The sequence below is a fragment of the Capra hircus genome, chromosome 24, assembly GCF_001704415.2.
Source record: "Capra hircus breed San Clemente chromosome 24, ASM170441v1, whole genome shotgun sequence".
NCBI lineage: Eukaryota > Metazoa > Chordata > Mammalia > Artiodactyla > Bovidae > Capra > Capra hircus.
In genome coordinates, this window is record NC_030831.1 from 48,195,954 (window position 1) to 48,223,527 (window position 27,574).

The 27,574-nt window shown below is 50.6% G+C and overlaps 1 protein-coding gene across 1 annotated transcript in view; it reads right to left on the bottom strand.

The window, feature by feature from the left end:
• The window catches only part of ZBTB7C (zinc finger and BTB domain containing 7C), a 384,349-nt gene that overhangs the window by 304,392 nt on the left and 52,383 nt on the right, over window positions 1–27,574 (bottom strand). Inside the window, exon 2 of the mRNA XM_018039559.1 lies at window positions 3,452–3,679. The gene's annotated coding sequence lies outside the window, so the exon portion shown is untranslated. The remainder of the gene's footprint in view (window positions 1–3,451; window positions 3,680–27,574) is intronic.

Genomic DNA, 27,574 nt, shown 5'->3' on the forward strand with positions numbered 1-27,574 from the left:
CTCAAACACGTCCATTGAGTCGGTGATACCATCCAACCATCTCATCCTCTGTCATCCCCTTCTCCCACCTTCAATCTTTCCCAGCATCAGGGTCTTTTCCAATGAGTCAGTTCTTTGCATCAGGTGGCCAAAGGATTGGAGTTTCAGCTTCAGCATCAGTCCTCACAATAAAAAGCTTATTTCTTAGCATGGAATGTCGCCAAGTAATCATCATTTTCTTTAGTCCTCACAGTTACCCAGTAAAACAGACCTTCTTAGTGCCACTCCCAAAGCAGGTTCTGAAGCTCAGAGAGCTTTGGGATCTGCCGGAGGTCAGCCCCGGACCTGGAAGTGGTGGTGTCCCAAGGTTAGCTAGGGGGCTCCACGGCCAGGCCAGGACATACGTTACCATCCAGAACAAGACATCTCTGATTCTTCAAGCCAGTTTCCCTAAGAATTCATCTCAGAGGTGTCATGAGAAGAGGACAGAACAGTAGATCCTGTTGTTTAGCTCAGGATACACCTGGCCTCTGGTGCCCCTGAACAAGATACCCTGAATTCTAGACACGGGTTGACCAATACCGTAGCCACAGGCCGCAGGTGCTATTGAACACTTGCAATGTGGCTGGTCCAAACCCAAGATAATTGAAGTACCAAATGCACTCTGGACCTCAGAGACTACGTTCAGAAAGAAGAATATGAACTATCTTGTTACTAATCATTATATTCACTCCATGTTGCAGTGATAATACTTTGAACACATTGAGTTCAAGGAAGCGTCATTACCATTCTTTTCACTTGCTTCAAATTTAAAACCGTGTGTGCGGCTCATGCAAGGTCTCTTTGAGCAGTCCCTCTCCAGGTCCCAAGTCTTGCCCCGGTCTCTGTACCCACCTCACCCTGCCCCGCTCCCGAGGACAGAGCTGGAAGCCGAGGAGGCAAGACTCTCCAAGTATTCTGAGAATGTCCTCTCTTCTCGACGTTTCTGTAAATTCTTAGGCGCACCCCTCCCACCCTGTACCCTACTCAGTGCCCAGAAAGCATCTCCGGGCCCAGCCACTGCCAAAGCACTCACACACAGTCACCATTTCCGAGTGTTTGGATCCACCTTAAACCACATTTTCCATGGCCAGAGGAATGCTGAGAACCAGGTTTCCAAAGCCCAGGCCTCAAGTGTGTTAAGTCGCTTGGTCGTATGCGGCTTCAAACCAGTTCGCAGTTGGAAGCCCTGGGAATTCGGATGCGTTTCTCCCAGGCTTCTTTACTCCCTCCTGCCTGCAGACCGTGAGCTCCTCCAAGAGCAGAACAATGGAAGCAAACTAAATGATTGATCACTTATTATGGTGCCAGCTGCAGTGCTAAATGCTTTGCATGTCTCGTTTTATTTAATTCTCCCAACCAGCCTATGAGTGAGGAATTCTTGTCCCCATTTTGAAGACAGGGGCCTGAGGCTCCCAGAACCTGGGATCTGTCTCTACTCCCATGCTTTCCCCTCTGCCCTTTATTCCCTCCCCTGGGAGCAGACACACCTCATGCATCTTTGTTTGTCTGGCACAACCCACTCCAATATTCTTGCCTGGAGAATCCCAGGGATGGGAGAGCCGGGTGGGCTGCCGTCTATGGGGTCGCACAGAGTCGGACACGACTGAAGCGACTTAGCAGCAGCAGCAGCAGCAGCATCATGGTGCCGAGTGCAAAACAGGTACTTGGTAAATATTGGGAAACTAGGTTAAGAACCTTCTGATAGATTCAATCTGCTGTTCTTTCTTGACTTAATCAGAATGTATTTTGCCTCTAACCTTAAGGCTGCACACATGAGAAGTCCTCACCCACCCACCTGAAGATCCCCTGGAGGAGGGCATAGCTACTCAGGTATTCTTGCCTGGAGAATCCCATGGACAGAGGAGCCTGGCGGGCTGCATATAGTCCATAGGGTCACAAACGGGTGGATACAACCAAAGCGACTTAACACATACACACACACACCTGCAGGAGTGGGCTTTTTCTGCCTCCTCCTGCCCCCATTACTTCCCATCACAAGGCCCCACAGATTCAGCCCTGCCCAGACCCCTAGCCAAGCTGAAAATGCACAAACCACCTCTTCCACTGAGAGAGAGGGGTCCGAGGATAGCCCAGGGCCTGTATACTAGGGTCTAGGGTGCCTGGGGACACAGCTAGCCCCAGGAAATTATGAAGATGCCAGCTCCCTAGCAAAGTCCTCCCCCCCAGGCCTAGCCAGACCCCTGACTAAAGCTCGATTCCCCTTCCATTTGTTCATATAGACAAAAGTCAAATCCCGGGCTTGCCTGGTGCCTGAAGCCGATCCATTTCCTAGAATTGGGTTGTTTTCTGGATTCTTTCTTCATCTTATTCTTTCTGCCTGATTTAGAACAAGGCCACCCAGAAGTCCTAATACTCTGCCCCTCCCCACCCTTTGGCTAGGCCTCATGGACCCTGACACTGGCCTGCACAGGAATGGAATTTGCCCCACCCCCTTGGGCCTCCTGCCCCAGGCCACTGGCTTTCTCCCCCTGCCCTGGTCAGTTTCCCAAGGCCCCAAGCTATTTTTGCTCCCACCCTAGCCTGTTGTTTACCCCATGGTGGAAATGGCCAGAGTAGTACCCAGTATGATACAGTGGCCAAATGGCCAGTGGGAACAGGTTTTCCACCAGGTGGCCAATGGGAACAGGCCCTTCATCAGATCAGAACTCATCTTTGGGGTCTCCGTCCCACTGGATCCTGGTCCTTTCACCTCAGGGCTTTGCCCTCTAGGCTCTGAGGACCTTCTTAATGTTTTCTGCCATGGCTGATCTCCAATTACCTGTTAGACCTAGAGTGTCTGCCAGCCCCTTCCTGAGCTCTCCAGACCCCTACTCATGACCTCCCCTAGCCAGCCTTGATCATCTGCTACTTGCCCTGGCATCTTTGGAGGGCTGAAGGAAGCCACAAAGTCCCTACTTCCTTTTTAACAAGAAATACCAACCCATCACCTCACCTGTCATTCAAGAAATCTGATCCAACCAGGAACATTTCTCAGCCAATAGGGCCTCCAGATCTGTTCCTCAGGTATCACTGGTATAGGAAAGAGCCCCTGCCTATCTTGCTGCCTCTGTTTCCCCACCAGCATTCATGCCCTGCTTCCTAAGGGAGCTATGGGAAATAATGACTCCTTGATTTGTTATTCTGAGGTCTTAAAACAGGAGGTGATACATCCATAATGGCATCAGGCCTTCCTACAAGGTATAGTAAGTGAACCTGCCTGATGCTAAATCTTCTGGTGCTAACTCCAGCAAGCGCTTGGGGCAGAAACTAATAACTATAAAGCATCCATCTATCATCTTATCAGGACTTACTCGGCTCTGTTTGCATAGTTATCTTCCCAAGAGTTGACATTGTATGTCTACTCCAGGCTGATATATTCTCCTACCTGCCACATCATTCAGAAAGGATTGATGAACCTCAGGTTCATTACCTGTCATTACACCGTGTACATGTCACTGGGGGCCGAAGTATCGATTCCTCTTGAGTCTCCCCGGTGACGCAGTCCCGCCTTGAAGGCTCCAGGTCCAACGGGCTGCAGATGGTGCTCACGCTGCAGGCTCTGGAGGGCTCCACGCCATCCCTTACCTTCTCCTGGCTGGGCCTGCTCCTTGGGGGTGGTGTGGCCTTCCAAGCACCCAGCTGCTTCAGAGTTGGGGACCTGTAGGAAGAACAGAGGCCCCATGACCTACCAGGGCCAGAGACACAGGTCCAAGTCTTAGCTGTTCTAGAACTTTCCAGCCATCCTTTTTTTCTCTCTCTCTCTCTTTTATTATTAGGTCTTATATCTCCAGGTGACTGTATAGACTACCTCAGCTAGGGTCTTCACTGCCAATGTTCTACCCACCAACCCTCCCCTCAGCCCTCTGCATGCATGCCTCCCCCTAAACACACACACGTTTGTTCTTAATCTTCTTGCCTCTACATAGCTTATTTCACCTGCCTGAAAGACCAACTCTCAGTCACTCATTCTACCCACCATTCTGAGTTCAGCTCATCCCCACCAATAGACCCCACAGCCCCAGAAAGAAGAAGGACCTGGGTGTCTTCCCTGCGCCAATGAAACCCACAAAGAAAAAGGCCATGTCTACTGGGGATATTCTTAAACTCTTGTGGCCCAGGTCTCTGGTGGCTTCCAGTGTGCTGTGGGTTTGGGGCTCCAGGAAGGCCACCCACCTGCAGCCTCCTTTCACAGCCCTTCACTCAGAGTGAGAGACAAAGGTACTCTGCAAACCTCGCTGCAGAGGGACACAGATACTGCCCCACTGAGTGATGACATTTTGTAGCCAAGACCACAGCTCACCTCTGGGATAGGGGGTGGTGGGTAGGTGGTCAGAGCCTCCAGCTAGAAGCAGCCGTGCCCTGGCGTGCAGACCTTCTGGGCTCTGGAGACTGGGGCCACATTGGCTGTAACCCTGCACCTCTGACCAGGCATAGCCTCCAGCTCCTGGGGGTCGCTGCCCAGACAGCTGTGACTCTGAGCCCCAACCTTGGGCTCCTCTGGGCCTCAGTGGACCCACTGCGGAGAAGGGGCTGCGGCAGGCGGAGAACATCCACCAGGGCCACCAGTGCTGCAGGTAAGAGGAAGCACCATGGACAGAGATGAGGGTACGAAGGCAGGGCCCTGGAGTCCCTGGGATGCTCTCAGCCTAACGACAACAACGTCTTACACACGTATCAGAATTTATACCCTGCCAGCTGCTTTTGCATCCATGACATCCATTTGGTTTCATAGTAGTGATGTGAAGGGATCCTTTCTAAAGGTTACTTTGGAGATAAGGAGACAAAAGCACAGAAAGGTTGAGCATCTCACTAAAGATCACACAGGAAGATAGCAAGGGTCAAGGCTAAAATTTCTGACTCCCAGTTATCATTCTTTCCAGCAAGCTCCTAAGACCTGAGTTAATTTCCTACCGTATCAGGGGGCGGGGGTCAGTAGGGGTGGGGAGAGGGAGGGGAACAAAGGCGTGGGGGGATGCGGAGAAGTAGGGTCGGAGTAGGGTCGGGCCGTGGTCTCTCTCCTGCAAGGAGGATCTAGGTGAAGACAGCACAGAGTGATAAATAGGGAAGGAAGGAATGTGGGGGCTCCACGCTGACAGGAGCAGCTCAGGCGAAGAGGAAGCTGCTGTGATAAATAGCCACAGCTGGGGGTGGAGGAGGGGCAGAGCACCAACCTTGAGACTCCAGGGGACCCGACTCTACAGCTCTGCCCCCAGGCATTTCTGCGCAAGGTAGCACCGGGGGTAAGATGCCCCTTTGAAAGAACTAAGCAGTTATTGGTATTACCTTCAAAAAGCATATATACAGGTCAATGCTCTTTTGTTTATGTGAGATACTCCTAAATAATGAAAATGGAAAGAAAAAAAAAAAAACACTACCCGAAGTTCCACCCCCTATGAGGAAAGATCTCAGATGCTCCTGGATGATGGGATTCTCAGCTTGATGCCAAAGCTACTCTGTTTCTCCTGGAGAAGTCAAACCTAGGGAATTGTTATTTGGCAACACAAGGCAGTTTGAGCTCCTTCTAGAACAAGCAGCACAGGTCAAAGGCCAGGAAACCCAGGATAGGTGGCAAATCCATGGAATTAAACAGAAAAAAATGGCCCAAACACCAATGTCAGCCACGCTCCCACGGCAGACCCACATGCCCACCTTCCTCAGCAGTGAACCAGAACTCAAGACATCAGGCTACAGGAAGAACAGAAAGTCATCTCCTGGGGGTACCGCCCTGTGTCTCCCACAGCCCGGGGCAGGGGCGGGGTCCTTGTTCTACCTCCTAAGAAGTGAGCCCTACTGTGCAGGCATGCCAGATGCCCTGGGGGAGCGGGGAGAAGCCCACCCTTTCGAAGCTGGTCACCAGCTCGCCCAGTGGGCTACAGGGTCACCTGGCAGCTGGAGCTCCAGAAGCCAACAGCCAGAGCACATCAGGTTTTGCTGGGGGTGGGAGGGTGGGGAGCCCTCTCGAGCCCTCCTGCAAGGTGGGGCTGAAACATATTCACAGCAGATGGTGCTGTCACCCTTGCTCCGGGATTCTCACTCCTAATTATCTGTGCTGTCAGCAAAACAATTAACCCTCAAAGAAAAATTGCGCCATCTCCTCCCAACCATATGAAAAGGCAATTTTTCCCAAGGACGAGGGACACTCAGGGCAGCAGCAGAGGGAAAGTAGGGCAGCCTTGCGCTCGATTCCGGATCTCACTCACTCTGGGCGATTTCGCCATCCTCTGACCTCCGAGGTCTGCCGCACGGCAGCCCCGCACTTCCTTTCCCATAAAAAGAGGGGAGTGAGTCCAATCCCTAGGGACCCCTTCAGTCCCACAGCGCTGCCGTGCTACAAGCAGGCATGGTTCTCCCCCTTCGAATTCTAAGTCCTTTGGAGCAGAGATGGAGCTTCCGTTTGTTCCTCCATTCATCTGCTCACTTGCTTATCCACTGATTCATTCATTCAGTTATTGTGGAGACATAAAGAAAATGTCTATTCATGACCACTGCTTGGAGCTCTCTTCCCCTGAGATGTGGGAAAAGGAAGGAAGGATGGAGCAGGTCGAGGTGGGGGATGCTAGGGGCTTCCACACTTGGCACTAACTAGGCATCAGAGACGCAGGGTTTGATCCCTGGGTCGGGAAGATCCCCTGGAGGAGGGCATGGTGACCCACTCCAGTGTTCTTGCCTGGACAATCCCATGGACAGAGGAGCCTGGTGGGCTACAGTCCATAGGTTCACAAAGAGTTGGACACGACTGAAGTGAATGAGCACACACATGTGTAAGAGGGAAATCCTGCTGGTGCACCTGTGTTCTCTCTGCAGGTTCAGCTGCAGGAAGGCAGACTCCTCTCCAGAGAGCTGAATACGGTAAGCAAGCCACCATGGTCCGCAGGGCAGGCCCGCAGAGGGGTGGAGAGGTGCCGTGTAAGGAGGTCTCAAAGCCCCCATCAGACGCTGGGTGGGGGGCTGCAGGTAGCACTTCACCCGTGTTCATTGAGTATCTGAGGCCTCAGTGAATGAACCAGAATGCCCCTTCTTAAAGGAAGTGTTTAAAAGAAAGGAGAGCTTTGACAAGGCTGAGACATACTGATCATTACCCAAGGGGCACTATTTAAGACTGGGCTCGGTTGGCCTGTTTCATACATTATCATGCACTACCATGGGAAAGAAAGCAAGGTGAGCAAGAAATTGTAGAATGTTCGCGGTCACCCGGGGCCACGTTTTTGCAGGCACCATCTGGAGAGGTTGAAGGGCTGGTGGCCCACACAGACAAGGAACCCACAGGCAGCCCCACGCACAGCCTCACTTTGGTCCCTATCCCCACGGCCTCCCAGGATCGCCCCTCAACAGACTGGGGAACTCACAAGGCAGAAAGGAAGGCCCAGATGTCTGGCCTACTCTGCCCCCAACCCCCATGGGGCTGCAGATCCCCTATTCAGGCAATGCTTTGGGCACCTGGAAAAGGAGTGTGGAAAACAGATAGGGTCTGGGGGTCGGTGGGGGCGGGGGTGGTGGGGTAGGGAGCTGAGACTCCTCCTCCACCACCATTTTGCCCAGTTCAAGCCTTGTGACATCTTTCTTCCATCTCCTTGTCGCCCATCTGGCTACCAGCTCTCGCCTTCACCCAGTGCCCAGGAGCACAGGCTCGGATGCCAGCTACTCGGCATAAAAGGAGTGTGTTTATATTCAGAGCAGGCCATTGCCCACTCAGAATCTGCCCACCCGAAGGCAGCACATGTGACTGTACCCCCTGCCCAGAGCCCAAGCGGGACAGATGCCAACCTCTGGCTGGAGACATTTCTAAATATGAGCTGGCACAAAGAGTCAGGTTCCCAGGCCTCCACTGCTCTGGGAGACCCAGCCAGGACTGTCAAGGCTGCCGGGAAGGAGAGGGGCTGGGGGCAGGCAGGAGCAGGAGGTGGCCAGCTGAGACAGCCATCAGGCCCAGAAACATCACCTGAGCCTCTCCCTGGCCTTCCAGCCTCGTTAGGGGGAGAGACAGGACTGCCCTGCACCCAGAAAGCCTAATCAATTGCCCAAAACCCTTGGCGGCAGGCACAGGAAAGCCACTGCTTGCTCAAATGCACATGGATTAAAAATACACAAATAGAATATTTTTTTTCTTTCCCTCTCCTCAACCCCCTGAAGCCTAGGATGCTTGTTAAAAATAGCCTTGCTGTGGCATGGATCTTACAAAACCCAGGGGCTGGCAGGAAAATTAAGAAGCCATTGGAGGCAGCACTAAGTGGTTACCCCTGGGGAGTGGGCTGAGGAGGACTAGAAGGGGGTGCCTTTAAGTGTTTGCAGACATGCTGCTTGGATTTTTAACAAGCAGATATTATTTTTATTAGTTAGTTAGCTTTGGGTTTGTTTTTTTTTTTTTAATGGAGGTTCATCTATTGCATCTTCCTGCCTAAGCTGAAGGCTGAACTTACACTGACCTAGCAACATGACAATTCAGTGCTGGCCACCTCAGTGGCGAACAGACCCCTCAGCACACAGGGCACCAGAGGCAAATTCAACCCAGAGTCACAAATGGAGCATGAATGAGAGTCTCAGATCTATAACTTGATGGCTGTCTGACCTCAGATAAGCCACTTGAACTCTCTGGGCTACAGTTTCATTAACTGTAAAATGAGGCAGTTGGATTAAATGCTCAACCAGGTACCTTCTAGCTGTAAGCATTTCACAAGTTTAAGGATTGGAAAAACATCTAAAACTTGCCCTGTGTTTGTTCCCATCATGAACAGGCAAGGGGAATGTGTCCCTGGCCTGGGGTGCAGTTTTAAAATCAAGGGACAAAAGAAATCCAAATTGGAAAAGAAGAAATAAAACTGTCACTGTTTGCAGATGACATGATACTATACACAGAAAATTCTAAAGATGCTACCAGAAAACTATTAGAGCTTATCAATGAATTTGGTGAAATTGCAGGATACAAAATTAAAACACAGTAATCTCTTGTATTCCTATACACTAATAATGAAAGATCAGAAAAAGAAATTAAGGAAACAATCCTATTTACCATCACATCACAAGAATAAAATAACTAGGAATAAACCTATGGAAGGAGGCAAGATAACTGTACTCAGAAAACTCTAAGAAACTGATAAAAGAAATAAAAAATGACACAAAGAGATGGAGAGATATATCATATTCTCAAATTGGAAGAATCAATATTGTCAAGATGATTATACTACCCAAAGCAATCTTCAGAGTCAATGCAACCCCTATTAAATTACCAATGGCATTTTTCACAGAATTAGAACCAAAAAAAAGTTACAATTTGTACGGAAACACAAAAGACCCCAAACAGTCAAAGCAATCTTGAGAAAGAAAAACAGAGCTGGAGAAATCAGGCTCTCTGACTTTAGACTATGCCACAAAGCTACAGTAATCAAAACAGTATGGTGCTAGCAGAAAAACAGAAATATAGGTCACTGGAACAGGACAGAAGGCCCAGAGATAAACCCTATGGTCGCCTAATCCCTGACAAAAGAGCCAAGAATATCCAATGGAGAAAAGACAGTCTCTTCAGTAAGCAGTGCTGGACAGTGACATATAAAAGACTAAAATTAGAATACTCCCTAACCCAATAAACAAAAATAAACCCAAAATGGATTAAAGACCTCAATGTAAGGCTGGATATTATAAAACTCTTAGAGGAAAACATAGGCAGAAGATTCTCTGACATAAATCAAAGCAAGATGTTTTTCTAATCCACCTCCTAAAATAATGAATGTAAAAACAAAAGGGACCTAACTAAACTTAAGAGCTTTTGCACAGCGAAGGAAACCAGAAACAAAACAAAAAAGACAACCCACAGACTGGGAGAAAATATTTGCAAATGAAGCAAACTATAAGGAATTAATCTCCAAAATATACAAACAGCTCATACAGCTCAATTTAAAAAAAAATAATCAAAAAAATAGGCAGAAGAACTAAATAGACATTTCTCCAAAGAAGACATACAGATGGCCAAAAAGCACATGAAAAGATGCTTAACATCATGAATTATTAGAGAAATGCAAATCAAACCTACAGTGAGGTATCACCTCACACTGGTCAGAATGGCCATCATCAAAAACTCTACCAACAAAAACTCCACCAACTGGACAGGATGTGGAGAAAAAGGAACCTTGCTACACTGTTGGTGGGAATGTAAATTGGTTACAGCCACTACAGAGAACAATATGAAAGGTCCTTAAAAAACTAAAAATAGAGCTATCATATGGTCCAGCAATTTCATTCCTGGGTATAATATCTGGAGAAAACCATAATTTGAGAAGATACATGTACCCCAGTGTTCACTGCAGCCCTATTACAATAACCAACAACACAGAACATGGAAGCAACCTAAATGTCCACCAACAGAAGAATGGAAAAATAAGATGTGGTACATATACATAATGAAATGTTACTCAGCCATAAAAAAGAACAAAATAATGCCACTTGCAGCAACATGGATGGACCCAGAGATTGTCACACTGAGCGAAGTAAGTCAGACAGAGAAGGAGAAATATCATGACATCACTTAAATGTAGAAACTTTTAAAAATGGTACAAATGAACTTATTTACAGGACAGAAATAGAGTCAAAGATGCAGAAAAAAAAACTTAGGTTACCAGGGGTGGGGGATAAATTGGGAGATTGGAGATTGGGAGATAGATGTATACACCCTGCTGCTGCTGCTGCTAAGTCGCTTCAGTCGTGTCCGACTCTGTGCGACCCCATAGACGGCAGCCCACCAGGCTCCCCCGTCCCTGGGATTCTCCAGGCAAGAACACTGAAGTGGGTTGCCATTTCCTTCTCCAATGCATGAAACTGGAAAGAGAAAACGAAGTCACTCAGTCATGTCTGACTCTTTGCAACCCCATGGACTGTGGCCTACCAGGCTCCTCTGTCCATGGGATTTTCCAGGCAAGAGTACTGGAGTGGGTTGCCATTGCCTCACCCTACTACATACAAAATAGATAACTGATAAGGACCTACTGTATAGCGCAGAGAACTCTATTCAATCCTCTGTAATGACATATATGGGAAAACAATCTTAAAAAGAGTGGATATATGTATCTGTGATTCAGTTTGCTGTACAGAAGAAACTGACATAATATTGTAAATCATCTATACTCCAATAAAATTTTTTTTAAGCTAAGCTTTTATCAAATCTAAAAAAATAAGATCAAGAGAGAAGGGGAAGGAAAGAAGCTGTTCCGAGTGAAGAAACCAGCGTCACACCTTGTGGATGAAGTATGCAAGTTGGAAAGAGTCTCACAGTGGGACTCAAAATGTCCTAGGCTCAAATCCTGACTTCAGCTATTAGTAACCATGTGAACTCAGGAATTGTTCATCAGTGGTACAAACAGACCTCCTCATCTGTAACATGGGATATGAATATCCACCTCCAAAGGCTATTGTAATGGGACTTCCCTGGTCGTCCAGTGGTTAAGAATCCACCTGCCAATGTAGGGGACATGGGTTCCATTCCTGGTCTAGGAAGATTCCACATGCTGTAGGTCAACGAAGCTCATGCTCCACAACTGCTGAAACCTGCACTCTAGAGCCAGGCTCTACAGCGAGAGAGGCCACTGCAATGAGAAGCCCACTCACAGCAACTAGAGAGCGGCCCTGCTTGCTGCAACTCGAGAAAGCCCACGCACAGCAATGAAAGCCCAGTGCAGCGCATGTCTAAAAAACAAAGGCCGTCGCGATTGTTATATGTAAGGAAGTGAAAAAAACACCCAGCTCATTGTGGGAGCTTAACCTGCTTCCATTCTTTTCTTCCTCCTGTGGTTTACCCTCCACAGCACTGCAGGGCGATTAAGAGTGTGGGCTCTGGAATGAGGTTGGTCTTCCAGCTCCACCACCTATTCACTGCTGACCGTGGGCAAGCAGCTTCATTTCTCTGTGCCTCAGCTTCTTCACCTACTAAGTGGGAATGAACCAGGGCTGGTTACTGTGTTCCTGCCCCTCCTGGCCAACTGAGCCCTCGATTTTCAATCTTGCATCTTCCATAGATTTTCACAGGCCTCCTTCCTTCCCGCTGTCTCTCTAAGATTCCTGGTGCACAGCTGCCCACCACCTGTCCGCCTGGCCCTTCCATACTCATTCCCCGTCCCCTCTCCATTTGGCCAGCTCTCAGCAGGCTGTACATCTGGCCAGGATTCTTTCCTGGAACAGGGGCATGTGTTTCAGCTCAGTGCTTCTCAAGCTTCAGTGTGCTTAGGAATCACCTGGGGATCTTGTCAGAACAGAGATGCAGCTTCAGATTTGGTCCCAGTTTAGGTCTGAGATTCTGTATTTCTAACAAGCTCCCAGGGGATGTCCATGCCACTGGTCTGGGACCACCCGTTGATTAGCAAGGCTGTAGAATGGAAGAAATCCTAGTGTGTTTGTGTATGTGTGTGTGTGTGTATGTGTGTGTAGGGGGGATGGAGACAGGGACAAGGCAGGCCAGTTATCCAAATCAGAGAAGGAGTAGAATTTTAACAGAGATGGCATGAGGGAGACCAAGAAGATGAAAAGGAGGAGAGTGTTTTACAAAATGATGTGACATTACCCAATCAATAAAAATGATGTTTATTGAGATAATGCAACAGCACAAAAGAGGCCTATGACGTATTAACCGAAAAAGCAGACTGCCCGTTATTCTCACACACACATACACACACTACATCTTTAACTCTGCCAAAAGCACATTTTAAAAACCTGAGGTAGGATGACAGTGAAGGCTGTGTTTCGGTATTATAACCACATGTATTTTCATTTCTTTGTCATTTTCTAGATGTTCTTGGTGAAGTTTTATCGTTTTTGTAATTTAAAACTTACCTTCTATGCACTCCCAAATGCCCACTCCCCCAAATCGTCAGTTATCCTGTTACTGAGGTTTGATGTATTTTGAGCACAAACTGCCATCACTGAGAGGGTAAGAAAATGGTGCATTAAATCTCAGTCAAACCCCAAAATAAAGCAACCCAGATTCTGTTCTTCCTCTAAGTCAAGGGTCTAGCTCTTTGGAAGGCTGGTGCTGCCACCTCTCACTATAGCAACAGGGAGACCCTGGTAACCCCGAGCTTACAGTTATTAAGAGTAAAAATTGAAAGTCTGTGGAGAGATGTGCAGTAAGATGTTTCCCCGGGTTTGCATTGGACAGGCTGGGTTCTGAGCCCTCTCAGCCTCTCTTACAAAAAAATAGAGAGCAAAAACCAGACTCTAGGAGTACTTTCCCACAAGATCACAAGGTGTGCTTGGCATTTTCTTGTTTCCCACTTCAGGGCTGTAAGCTGCCTTTCAAACCAGTTTCTGACATGCCTGGAGGAAGGCCATTCTAGAGTAGGAGTCACTGTCCAGCTCAGGGATGCCTGCAGCCCACTGATGTTTGGGGCATGTTCACACCATTCCCAGCACCCCACCCCCAGGCTGTCTGTGTACCTCTATCCGGCTCGCCTGGCTTACCAACACCCCCACCCATTCACCCAGACCCTGACCCATTCTATGCAGTACCTCCTCAATTTGCCCTTGGGCAGGTGTTTCAGGCCCCCCAGCCTCCCATCTAGACCTTAGCTCTAACCTCTGGGAGGCTGGAAGGGGTTCCAGCTTTGGTCTGGCTGCTCCTGCCAGAGGTACAGTGTCTGAACCCAGGCCTGCTCTCCAGAACCCTGAATCTATTTTGCACTCTAGTGAACCAAGTTCAAGGCCCAGTTCTGCCACCATCTGGCTATGGAATCTTGGGTAGACCCCTTCACATCTCTGAACCTATAAACATTTAAAACTGAGTTTATAGGAGGCCTTCCTAGTGGGTCTTGGGGAAGAATCCACCTGCCAGTGCAAGAGAGACAGGTTTGATCCCTGGTCCGGGAAGATCCCACAGGCCACAGAGCAGCTAAGCCCAGGCCCCAAAGCTACTGAGCCCAATGCTGCAGCTACTGAAGCCTGCATACCCCAAGGCCCGTGCTCCACAGTAAGCGAAGCCACTGCAGTGAGAAGCCTGCGCCCCACAACTAGAGAGTCGCCCCCACTTGCCACGATTAAATAACTGTTTACAGTTTTCCTAGCAATACAGACCAGATATTTCACATACAAGGATGTCTAGACAACTGAACATTGCCCCTTCAAGCAACAAAATGTGTTTCATTTTAGCCCTACTGCACCAAGTTGCTTTAAAAAAAAAACGATTATACGTTTCTCTTCATTTTGGGGCAAGGAAGAAAACCTAACATTTGTCTGGTGTACACCTCTCCCCAGCTTTGTTCCACAAAGCACTCACAGTGGCCAAGGTGCTGAAATAACATAACCATAACCTTGTCTTCAAGGCCCTCTGGCATCTCTATGAGATGCTCTCCTATGTCAGGATTTGTCCCTACTGCTCCAGTTTTCTCTCTTCCTCTACCTGCCTCTCCCCACAGTAAGGTTCTCAGAAGTCACGCTACCTGTTAGGAATGGTGGCTGCCATAAGAAGCTTCCTCACTTCTAACGTGCAGCCCCCTGGGCTGGGCGACAGTGGAGCTCTGAGAAAGGGGTCGGGTGGAGTGGCGGTCTCAGGATAAGAAGCCATGGCTTCAGCCATTTCACTGATTAGAGGCACTTGTCCCTCACTCTGCGATCCATGTCCTGGACAGCAGAGGTGAGAGCAGGCAGAGTTCCAGATAACTGAAGTGTTAATATCTGTGGCTTGACTCCACACCTAAACCAGCACTTATTGCTACTTCGTTGGCTGGTTTTCCCAGAGGGGGCATTTAGAGATCACTAGAGTTGCTATCATTTCCACCAGGGCCAGACTAGAAGGCAAGCTCAGGTTTAGAATTTAATCCCAACTGTATACATGCCTGGGGTCACTCCTTTCTCCAAACTGATCCTCAAATTTCAATATGCCCTTGTCTGGCTTCTTCCCATAAGAGATGCTATAATTTCCCCAAATGAGGCTTTATTTTCAGAGGAAGCCATCAATGGGCACTAGATCAGATGCCGGCTCATCCCTAAACCAGAAACATCTGGTACAGCCATCCCTGGCCACGCCCCTCCATCCCTGGCCACGCCTCCTCTTCCTTCCCCACCCCCACCCCTCTACAAGGCAGCCACAAAACCTGGAGGCCCTCTGCCTTTGTCCCTCCGTCCCAGGTCAGAGCAGATATGCACCAACAAGCTCTTACTGTCCCCTGTGCACACCCAGCTTCCCACCTGAGCCCGTCAACTCCACATTTATTACCCACCTGTCACGCCCCCCGAACACGTGCACTTCCTGCTCCGTGCACGACTGGGCGCCCACATCACTCATTCTAGGGACGACACCAGCGGAGAGCCTGGAGGTTGTGGTTGGAAAAGGGAATTTCAGAGTTTTCAAGCCTGGAGGTGGGCAGTTCTGAAAGGGTGCCTTTATAGAAAAGCCAGGCTGTAGGAGGGGGAAGCTTCTAGAAAAATATAAATTCTCAATCCACTCTGAGACCAAGATGGGAGATGGTTTACAAAACGCTGAAGTTGGTAAGGAAAGGGCAGGAAACGGGGGCAGAGGAGGCCTGGAGGTGGATGTGGGAGGCTGCCAGGAGAACCCAGGTAGAGCTGGAGGAGCTGAGGAGGCTGAGAGGGAATGCCAGCACCATGGCAGGTATCCAGCGCTGCCTGCCAAGCAGACCGGGCCCGAGATGCCACCCGGAGGTTGTCCGAGAAGGGGCCTCTGCAGACCCACAGCCCTGCTGGGTCTGACCCAGGGAGCAGCGTGGCAGTAAGGGAATGAGCCGACAGTAAAAGGGCATGAACCTTAACCACCACCAAGAGCCAGGCCTCCCCCAGGGACAAGTCAAGTCAGTCCTCACAGCGACCCCACCCTGGCACCCGTTTCTGCTTTGGCATCTGGTCTTCCCAAAGGGGAGGACCATATACTATCGGAGCTGACATTACCACTAGAGCCAGTTCAGAAGGCAAGCTCAGGTTTAAAACTGAACCCCAACTCTGCACATCCCTGTCATTCCATGTCTGTGTCCAGCTCCCTCTTCCACGAATGACCAAACCGAGGCTTAGAAACAGCCAGCAACCAGAGTCTGAATTCAGATCCCCTCAACTGCCTGGCTCCCGGACGTGCCCCCTCAGCTGCCAGATGTGCCTGCCGACCCTCTCGGTTCCTTATCAGCACAAGGATGGTGGCTCCGGTGGGCTTTGCTCTAGGGGACCCTGCCGTCTCCCCACATGAAACACTGCACCTCACGTGTTCCCAGCGTGAACACACTGCTCTAAGTCTCCTGCAGAGCCTGAGGTGTGCGGCAAGATCACTCCCTCAGGGAGGGCCGGTTTCCAAGAGTGACAGCGTGTACATGCATCACCTGGCCGTGTGTGCAGCCACCTCTGCTCAGACACACAGGTCGGGAGAGGGAGCCTTGAAAGGCAAAGACAGATCCTAGGACACTGGACGCTGGGGGTGCGGAGGAGAGGGAGCAGAGGGGAGCAGGGAGAGGGCACCTGGGTCTGGAGGGGTCTTTTGATGCAGCCTTGAGTGTGGCAGCTGGCAGGATTTGAGAAGCACCTATTAGCAGCTTGGTGACTTCAAATGGAGAAGCTGAACAGCATTCTAGCAATACATGATAGGGGAGGGAGGATTAGAGGAGGAAGTCAGTGTTCCCTTTATTTCCTGTATAAAATGGGCGTGGACAAAGGAACCAGAAGAAGAGAACAATGATACATTTTCTCTTAATGCTGCAACGGTGCTAAGTCACTTCAGCCGTGTTTGACTCTTTATGACCCCATGGACTATAGCCCACCAGGTTCCTCTGTCCGTGGGATTCTCCAGGCAAGAATACTGGAGTGGGTAGCCATGCCCTCCTCCAGGGAATCTATATGACCCAGGGATCAAACTCACATCTTCTGTATCTCCTGCACTGCAGATGGATTCTTTACCGCTGAGCCACTGGGGTTGGCTCAAAGACCAAGGCTCCATCCTTTTTTGTTTCCTGCGTCCTTCCTAATGCCTGCCTGGCCCCGCCCGCTGCACTGCATAGCTGCTTCATCCAACAGGTTTTAGTGTGCCCCTGGAGTGTATTTGGTCTTGTCAAGATGATGAGTGGGCAACAAATTAATGCTTTAACAGATGCATGAGGGCATGCATTGTCTCGTGAGGGAAGGCGGAATATCCACCTTCCAAAGCAGAAACCCAGAGTCATCCGGTCCTCAGGTGATGCTGAATAAACGGTGCCCATGGTGAGTGCTTTAGGAGGAAAAGTTCAGAGCACAGACAAGTCTCAAGGTGGTGGGTTCTCCCAACCTGGAGGTATTCAAGGCAGGATGACTGGCAGGAAGCAAGGGAAGGAGGGAAAGTCCAGTCCATTGGGCCCAAGATAACAAGGCACCTAGAAATACCCTGCCCAGCAGCCACAGGAGGGGCACACGGTGCACTCGTCCTGGAGGCCAGTTTTAGGGAGCAGGGGATACAGCAAAATTTTCCATGAAGCTCCCCCAGGGCAGCGAGCAGGCCTTTTTCATTTTATGGTCCCTGCATGGAGCATAGTGCCTGCCATGCTGGGCACTCCCACAGTCCTCCAAGAGTGAAGGGCTCCGCAGTATTTAGTCTGCGCTGTCCGATGCAGCACTGAAAGCTATGCTTCTTTTGTGCATGTCCACTCTAACTAGACTGTGGGCTTCTATCCAAAACTGCTTTACTTATTGGTTTGAGTACATATTAGCTTTCCATGAACACTGTAACAAATGATTACAAACTCTGCAACTTAACACAAGTTTATTATCTTACGGTTTGAAGGCCAGAAACCTGACATGGGTCTCATCGGGCTAAAACCAATGTGTTAGCTGGGCTATGTTCCTTCCTGGAGGCCTTAAGGGAAGATCCATTCCCTCGCCTTTTGAAGCTTTGTGAAGCTGCCAGCATTCCTCGGCTTGTGAGTCCCTCCCTCCGTCTTCAAAGCCAGCAGTGTGGCATCTTTCTGACTGTTCTTCCGTTGTCACGTCTCCCCCTCTGACCGCAGCCAGGCATGGTCCCTCACTGTTGGGGGACTCATGTGTTTTGACTGGGCCCACCTGGATAATTCAGGCTCCTCTCTCCATCTCAAGGCCATAGCCTTAACCACATCTGCAAAGACCCTTAAGCCATGTACAGGTTCTGAGGACTGGGGAGTGGACATCTTTGGGGGCCATTATTCCACCCGCCACAAACAGAAATACCTTCACGTTGTTCACAACTGAAATGACACAAAGGGCTATAAAATGCAGTGTTCTCCCATCCCGGTCATTCACGACCTACTTCTTCCCGTTAACGTTTCCCCCATAGATTTGAAGCAGCTGACATGCACACATACATGGCCCACCTCCTGCCATATACTGGCGTGAGAGGTAAGCTTGATTTGCCAGAGAAGCCATGGGTCACATTTCCTTCTTGTTGACCATGGGGCTCACTTCAGGTTTGGACTCAGGAAGCCCTTGGGGATCACTGCTGCTCACAAGCTCTCAGACTCTTGTTGGTGATGGGGGCAGGGAATGGCGAGGAGGATAAAACCAGCAGCCAGCAGAGGAGGGACACAAGCTCCTTGGATGTAAAGGAGTGGCTTTGTGCATCTCCCACCTAACAAACTGCTCCTCCCCCATGGACATCCCACCAGGTTGGGCGCCAAAGGGCTTCCCCAGTGCAGAGAGCATCTTACTTCTGCTTAAGGAGGGGCTCTCAACAGGACTGTGATTTAGAGGACATGACATGTGGTTTGGGGTTTCCGGACTCCCAGCTGCATCCTGAGAGACACTATGTTCCTGCCCTTCATCCATTCCTGGCAGAGATGTTGCTTTAAATCAAATGGCGCAATATGTGTGAAGTCAGTTTTGATCTAAAGATAAGCTAAATGGCAACTTTGATGAAAGTGATTAAGATTTCACAGCAGCAATCACTGGGCTTGGGAACCATTCCCCTTCCCCCTGCCAGCCCAGCTTGGCTCCACCTCTGCAGCAGGGTAAGCTCAGGCTGGGGCACAGGACCCAGGATGCTACCCACTGGCGGATTTCTGTCTGGCAGAGCAGGAAGGAGGCTGGAGGGGAGAGAACAGAGCGCTCAGCCCTTACAGGTGAGCCTGAGGGGCCCTGGCAGGCCTGAGGTCCGGGGGCTAGGGCCCCACCCTCTGCCCAGCCCCCTCCCTCACGTCTATTTGACCTCTACTTGGCCTGCCAGGTCCAGCTCAAGGGTCCCTTCTGCTAGGAAGCCCTAGGCCAGGATCTGGTAGCATGTCAGGAGATAAAAACATGCCTCAGAGAGTGTCACGTGAGGAGCTGAACTTCAGAGAAGACCAGAAGTGACCAAAGTTAAAGACAGCAGCGATGTGTAAACAAGTGAGCAAAGTGATGTCAAGATAGAAGGTAAGTTAAAAAGCTGTGACCTCTGTGTCTTGGGGACCAGGGTCCAGGCTTTCCTCACCCTCGGCTCTCAGGGGTTCCTTGGACAAACCATCAGCCAGACTTGCGTGTGCTGTGTGCTAAGTCACTTTAATCATGTCTAACTCTTTGTGATCCTATGGATGCAGCCTGCCAGGCTCCTCTGACCATGACATTCTCCAGGCAGGAATACTGGAGTGGGTTGTCATGCCCTCCTCCAAGGGATCTCCCCAACTCAGGGATCAAACTCATATCTCTTATGTCTCCTACATTGGCAGGCAGATTCTTTAACACTAGCGCCACCTGGGAAGCCCTCCAACAGCCTTCAGTTCAGTTCAGTTCAGTCGCTCAGTCGTGTCCGACTCTTTGCGACCCCATGAATCGCAGCACGCCGGGCCTCCCTGTCCATCACAAACAGCCTTAGACATCTGTATATGAGAGTTCTGTCATCAGCCCTGCCCACCTTACACAGCTGTTGTACATTAAGTAAAAGAAGAGATGAGAAAGCTCTCTGGAAGCCTAAAAGCAATACAGAAATAGAAACTGATATAACAATAATCCTGTGCCTTTGCTGTGTCTTGCTGTCTGCACAGAGCTTCCTACCTCCTGATCCTCAAAGCAACCCTGGGATTCAGGAAAGGACAGTCATACCTAATGTACAGATGTGAAAACTGAGGTGCAGAGAGCTCAAGCCCACGATCACAAAGACCACAAGGGGCATAGCTGACAGTGGCGTCCAGGTCTTCTAACTCCAAGCAGTGTTCTGTTCACCACAGAGGCACCCAGCATTGCCTAAAAGCACAGCCTCTGCTGTTCAGAAACCCTCCTTCTCCTTTAATACTGCCTCTTCTCCTAGCTTTGCTGACTGATAAATGCACTTCTCCAGGCTCTTTGTAACCAGCAGCGTTGGGGAGGTAGGCAGGCTACAGACTGGGCTCAGCTTCTGACCCACTGCAGGGCTACAGAAGAGTCCCTGTCCCCCAGTTTCCACCAAATCTGTGTAACTTTGATGCTAAAACCACTTAACAACCTAATCTAGGTGCTTCCAGGAAATGCACTCAGGCCCTTCTCGAAGGACCAGGCCTTTGTAACAACACCAGGAGCAGGACAGAGCCAGGTGCACAGAAAGGGCACCCAACAAGGTCCTAGGGGCTCCATGGACATCTTCTCAGTCCTCTCATGATAACTTCAGGCCGGCATCAGAATCAACAAGGAGCAGAATGGCCGCGTGACCCGCCCACTGCCGTCACACAGCCTGGAAGTGCTCGGTCGCAAAGGGCCCCGTCTGCATTTTCCATTGCAGCATGGGTAGGAGAGAGATGGAGACAGACACACAGAGCTGGGCCTCCTGTGTTTCCTGACCCCACAGAAAGGGCTTTATCTGCGCTTCAAGCCACTTTCCGGGCCTCCCAAATTTTCCTTCCTTCAGTGAATTAGGTGGGAGAAAAGACAGTCAATCGGTAGCAGAAATTAGACTTCAGTTGTCAGATACAGGCATTCTATAAAAGCAGTGACTAGGGATGGGACTGCCTGGGAATACGCCTGTGTAATTCACACCTGTGAGCAAAACTCCAACTTTCTACAAACAGGTGTGTTCGGCTGACATAATCAATTTCAACATGAACACAATTAATGACTTTGCTCATGACAGGTTCTTGCTGGAGCTTTATATGCACTATATATACTGTTCCCACTTACAGACCATCTTATATGGAAAAACCTGACTTTAGAATAGGAAAATAAGGAGGCAATTAATCCTCTGGCAAAAGGACTCACCTGAGATTTCCTCCACTTCTCGTCATCCCCAAATACAACTAGCAGAGTTTCTCTTCCCAACCAGAGCATAGGTATCCAATGGACTTGGAAACATGACTTGAGAAACAAGTCATTTCCTCCTTTCCTGACTGCGAATCTAGCACCAATTTTATCCCTTCTTGCCAGTTAAGCAGGAGAGGAGAAGGCTAGTGTGTCAGGGTTGGGCCTGAAATGTAGTAGTACATTCCCCTCAATGTTCCAATAAAGGAGAGGAGATAGAGGGACTAAAGAAGCTGGATAGAGCTATTCAGAGCTCAGGCTTCCCAGGTGGCTCGGTGGATAAAGAAACCACCTGCAAAGCAGAAGACACAGGTTCCATCCCTGGGTCGGGAAGATCCCCTGGGAGGAGGGTATGACAACCCACTCCAGTACTCTTGCCTGGAGAATCCCACGGACAGAGGGAGCCGGGCAGGCTATGGTCCATGGGACTGCAAAGAGTTGGACATGACTGAAGCAACTGAGCGTGAGCACATGCACTGTGAGCCTGCCAAGCACACTGATGCCTCCCTGTGCCATCAGCATCCAGGCCTCCTGCCTCACACCACCCAGGGAACATTCTCGTTGACATTCTCTAGGGGAAGCCTCAGTGTACTTTCCCCAAAGCCACTGTGTCTCCTGCTTCCTCTGTGATCACACCTGGACTTTATACTGTATCTCTGCCTCCACCCGTCAAAGTTAACCTGTCCCATGTCCCTTGCCATTGATTCTTGGAGAAAAGGACTGCCGTGTCAACCTCTTCTAAGGGGACCTAGAATGCGGTGGTGATGGTGGTTTAATTGCTAAGTCGTGTCTGACTCTTAAGACCCCATGGACTGCAGCGTGCCAGGCTCCTCTGTCCATGGGATTCTCCAAGGCAAGAATACTGGAGTGTGTTGCCATTTCCTTCTCCAAAGGATCTTCCTGTCCCAGGAATCTAACACGGGTGTCCTGCATTGCAGGAAGATTCTTTACCGACTAAGCTAACAAGAGCCTGTTGGAGACAGTGATGTTTTGAACAAAAGGATATAATCTCTAATAGTGAAATTTCAAGGACAGTGAGGAAGAAATGGGGTGCAGGATAAATGGGGGGAGGGAATGACAGAGAAAGCACTGAGAGTCAGCCTTGAAATCATGTCACACGGACTGGCCATGAGAGACTACTACTAAAAAATCTGTTTTTCAAAAGTTAAGACTCAATTTCCAGATGTCTGCTTTGGGGAGCCAAACTACTGCTGATCTGTGTCCAGTTCACCATGGAATAAAGTCTGAACTCCTCACCCGAGCCTTTCAGACCTTCCACGGCTGGCTCCCCCTTCTGCCCCTAGTAGGAATCCACTCGGCCTTTGGTTTCTCTGCTGGCCTCAGACCTACTCTGGGCTTCCTAGGTTGTGCCTCTACACACTGGCCCAGCTCCAGGGACCCTCTCATTTGTCAGAGCAACCACAAGGCACAACTTCAGGGGGACACCACTGCCTTCCCAGGTCACACGTGTGCAACACAGCACAGTCCTCCAGTCTGCCCGCCTTCACCAAGTCTCTGCTGAGGACGCCTCTCCCCCACGGCACACTCCGTCTCCCCAACCTTCTTGGTGCCCCCATCACCCTGGGATCACTTCAGTGCTTTGACACTGACTGTCTCATATTCCCTTGATCTGGATGGGTGGGACTGGGTCCCCGACTAGAGCATAACTTCCCCGGGGAAGGGGGGAGCGACTGGGTCCTGAGTCTGTAGAAACCACCCTCACTCCCAGGCTAGTGGGTTGAGAATTTGGCATTGGTTTTCAAAGTGTGATCCTGGGAGCAGCAACCAGCACCTGGCAACACAAATTTAGGAATGTAAATTCTCGCCCAACCCCCCTCCCCCTCCCCAGCCAATGTCAGACACTCTGGAGGTGGGCCCAGCACACTTTCTAGCAAGCCCGCCAGGCAATTCAGGACGCACAGGAAGTCTGAGAACCACCCAGAAACGGGGTTCTCTGTGCACCCTGCTGGGTTTGCTGAATTGATTAGCAGCATGTTCCAATTCAGAGAGGTTCAGGCCCACTCGGGGCTACCTGTTTCACTGGTCCCTCATGGAGACCCAACTCCCACGTTTGGTCTAAAGAATCAGAACCAGCTGGCTCAGAGAGCCTCCCCAGCAGCCCGACACACTGTCACGTCCAGGCTAAACACAAGCAGCACCGGCAGACAGGCTGCCTCCAGCTCTCCTCCAAAGGGCACCCTGGTCAACAAACCCTCCCTGGTGTAGCTAACTAGGTGGGCATAGTATTCATGGACCGACTCAAGTTGAGCAGCGTCCTCATCTCCCCACCGAGTGACCCTTCCCAGCTGCGGTAAGTACTTTTCCAACCCGGAGCTTGGCAGCTCCAAGACACCGCCTCCCCCAAGTCCCTCACACCTTTCACAGCCTGCCCCCGCTAAACCCCCAACATTCCAGCTCCCAGGCAGAACTGGGGTGGAGAGGAGAGGTCAGACAGGAAATAAAGAGCCAGGTTCCCAGCCCCACTCCAGACGCACAGACTCCAAATCTGTAGCAGGGGGACCCAGTGCTGAACCGGCTTTCCTGGAAAATCTTATCATCAGACAATCTAAACACAAATCCGCCCTCCTTCCTGGACAGATGGGGAAACTCAGGCCCCAGGACAGTGACTTGGGGCCTCCCAGACCATCCCAGACCATGGAGCACTCTCGCCATCTCCTCGGCCCCCTCTCATGGCCTGGATCTCCACCCAGCGTTCCTAACACACACTTCTGAACCCTCCACTGGCTCTGCCTTGCCTCCCCAGTTAAACTGCAAGGGTCTAGGGGCGGTGCCAGGCCACAGTCTTGAGTTCCCCCACCCCTGCTCCCACCCCTTAGTACTGTGCTCAGAGCTGGGCACAGGAAGCATCAATAACTGGTCCAGGAATGCTGACCTGCCCAGGCAGCCCGCACTCAACAGCAGTGTATGCACTGAGATGAATCCATCGGATCACCAGACTGTCACCTTGAAACACCCTAAAAGATCTATCCCAGGAGAGCTAGAGAACATACACACTCTGTGGGGAAGCAAACAGCCACTTGAAGAGCTGCCCAGAGGGGAGGCCAGAGCAACGGTGGTGGCGGATACAGAGGATGAGGGTGCAGGGTCGGAGGGGCAGGCTTCCCCTCCTTGTGGATTCTGCTCAGGGAAGCACAGCTGGGAAACGGGACACAGCCTCACACTTTCTCACCTCTGTCTCTCCAGAGCCCTGACGCTGTCACACCGGAAAGGTGACAATGAAACCGAGACAAAGAAGAGCTCCAAGGAGAAAACACGCCCGCCCAGTCACTGGCTCACAGGGAATCCTCACAGATGCCCCCTCCCCGCCCAGAGCGCGGGACACAGGCCAGGCACCCCCACCCCCGCCCCATGGCACGGAGGTGACTGTCTGCTGAGATCTGAGCTGCCAGGGCTCTGGGGCAGGCCTGACTGGCACTCAAACGTTGCCTGAGCCAACCCTGCCCTGGTCCTCCCCGCCTTCCTGCCTCGGTCAGAGAGGCCGGCAGTACAGACAACCCCCAACAGCTCCATGGCCTGAGACAGCGGAAGTGTGTTTTATGCTCCCGGGACATGGGTGTCTATATTTCACCCTTTCCATTTTCATATTTGCCCAAATCCCATGACACACAGTTTACATTGTTGTCACAGAGCACAACTATTCTAGGCATGGAACCAATTCCTCGGCCAGTCTGGCCAAACCAAGTCATGCTGTGGTAACAACAACTATCCACTGCAGACCAGGCTTGTCGCCGTCACGCAGGGTTCCAGGCTGCGGCAGGAGCCATGCTCTCGAATGTGGCCGACCGTCCTGTCGTGCAGGGCCTTGAGCTGGTCATTAAACGCTCCAACCGGGAGGTGAAATCCAGCACACGCCGTCCACACTCTACTGGCCAGAACTCACGACCCCAGCCCACAACAAGGGGGACAGGACGGACAATCCAGGGCAGAGACAGAGAGCTGATGACCACCCACCCGCAAATACACACACATACAGCCCCCCAGGGCAGGTGCCCGACATCCTTACACCCTAGCTTCATGCCTTTCCCTCCCCTGCGAGAAGCCAAGCTTTCTCCTGGTCTTTGTCATTTTCACTCCAGGATAAAGGAAAGCTTTCCGAGCCAGTTTAGAAAGAGGAATCTATGAAGATGATTGAAATGTGATTTTCAAAGAAAATGACAGGGAACAGACATTATTACAATATATAATATCACAATCTCACAGTATATAACACTTCACTCTATAACATAACACACTTTTAGCTATAACAGGCAGTTGAAATTAAAGGTTTTCTAGTGATGGCAACATGACGGGACACCAGATAGGACTGCGAGAGTGAGTCAGGCAGAATGTACAAAGGAAAATTTCGAGAATGAGTTTAACAACAGTTCAAGGATACAAAAGGAGGCCAGAGAAGGCCTGCCCTGCAAGTACGGCCCCTTGAAACCCATCAAAAGCTGATGGCGTCAGTTCTGCAAGGATGCTTTGTGACTCTAACCAGCCGTCCTTTTCTTTTTCCCCAAGAGAGAAGGGTGGGAGAGACCTTGGAAAGGAAGCCATGGGTGGTACAAAACAGGAACAACAACAACAAAAATCTGTATTGAGGTGGGGGTGGGGAGGGGCAGAGGAAGAGACGCAGCCCTTCTGGAAGCGCCTCATCATGGGGGGACGCAAATGCAGAAAGAGAATCCAGAGAGGCACACGGGGCACTGGAGCTGCTCCCTGGCTCAGGGCTGCAGTGCTCTGGCTGCTTCCCCAGGTCCAGTCATACCACCCCAGGATGCAGGTACCTGGAACTGTTCAGAATCGGGCCTTCCTGGAGGAAGCTCCCTGCTGTCTGCAGAGATCAGACGTGGTGGAGGGTGGACAAGTCAAGACGACCCTCGAAAACTGTGAATCAATAAATCGATCCCAGGTGAGGATAACTACTTTGCCAAGCATCGGAATACAGGAACAATACCCAAGTCATTCTTTGGGTATTCCAAAGTCACTATGGCTTGTCAAGATGCTTCTAGTTGTTCTTTGCATGTCAGTCAACTCGACTGTAATACAAACGTTTATTGAGTGTTAGCTCTGCACCAGACTCTGCAAATCTAAGAGAAAGAGCTCGAAAGAGAGAGCGCCAGGCTTGAAGCCTTCTCTCAGGAGCTCCCAGGTCTGAGGTGCACATGCTGTGTGCTTAATGCAGAGTGAGGAGAGGCTGAGAGCAGCAAGGCTGAGCAGCTGGGGCTCAGAGCCTGAGGTGAGGCTGAGCCCGCAGGGGGAGGGAGCAGAGGATTAGGGGAGGCTCCTTGCGGGATCTGACAGTTAAGCTGGGATTTATAGGACGAACATTTCTCCAGCATGAGGTCTGGGGTAGTGGTAGGCCAGGAAGGTTTTACAGGGATATCTTACGAAATATGGAAAATCCCAGAGCCGTGACACACCAGGACAGATCTGAGGAATGAATGCAATTGTGAAAGGAAGAGTTGGAAGAGATGTAGGCAAGGGCCACAGCACAAGGGGCTTTCCAGGTGGTGCTAGTGGTAAAGAAGCGAAGTCGCTCAGTCGTGTCTGCTCTTTGCAACCCCATGAACTGTAGCCTATGAGGTTCCTCCATCCATGGAATTTTCCAGGCAAGAGTACTGGAGTGGGTTGCTGTTTCCTTCTCCAGGGGATCTTCCCAACCCAGGGGTTGAACCTGGGTCTCCAGCATTGCAAGCAGACGATTTTACCATTTGAGCCACCAGGGAAACTCCCCAGTGGTAAAGAACCCACCTGCCAATGCGGGAGACACAAGAGACTCGGGGAAGATCCCCTGGAGAAGGGCATGGCAACTCACTCGAGTATTCTTGCCTGGAGAATCCCATGGACAGAGGAGCCTGACGGGCTACAGTCCACTGGGTTGCAGAGTCAGACATGACTGAAGCGACTTAGCACAGCACAAAGGGCTTTGCATTGAATTGACTCTAGAGCACAGAGGCAGCCAGGGCGGGAGGTCAGAACACCTTAAGAGGCTGGACCAATAGCTCAGGTGAGAGGAGGGCTGAACCAAGGCAGTAGTGGTGGGCACTGAGGGGAGGCTATAGCTATGAGAAATATTTCAGAAGTGGAATCCCTAAAATTAGGTTATCTTGATGCAAAGTTGAGGGTGAGGGTGGAGGTGAAGGGAGGATGTGAGGGAGCCAGAGGAAGGAGAATGTGTCATAAAGGGCAACCCACTCCAGTATCGGAACACATAAAGTGTCCACATAAAGGGTCCCAAAGGGTCCACACTGCATCTGCGGCAGAGACCTCAGGTAGACAAGGATGGAGCGGCTGGCAGCCATAGGAAATGCGTGGCCTCTGAGAGGAAAAGGGAGGTCTCGCCATGACTTACATGTCCTAGAAACCTCGTATGGCAAAGGGGAAGGGAAGAGGGGCCCTGAGG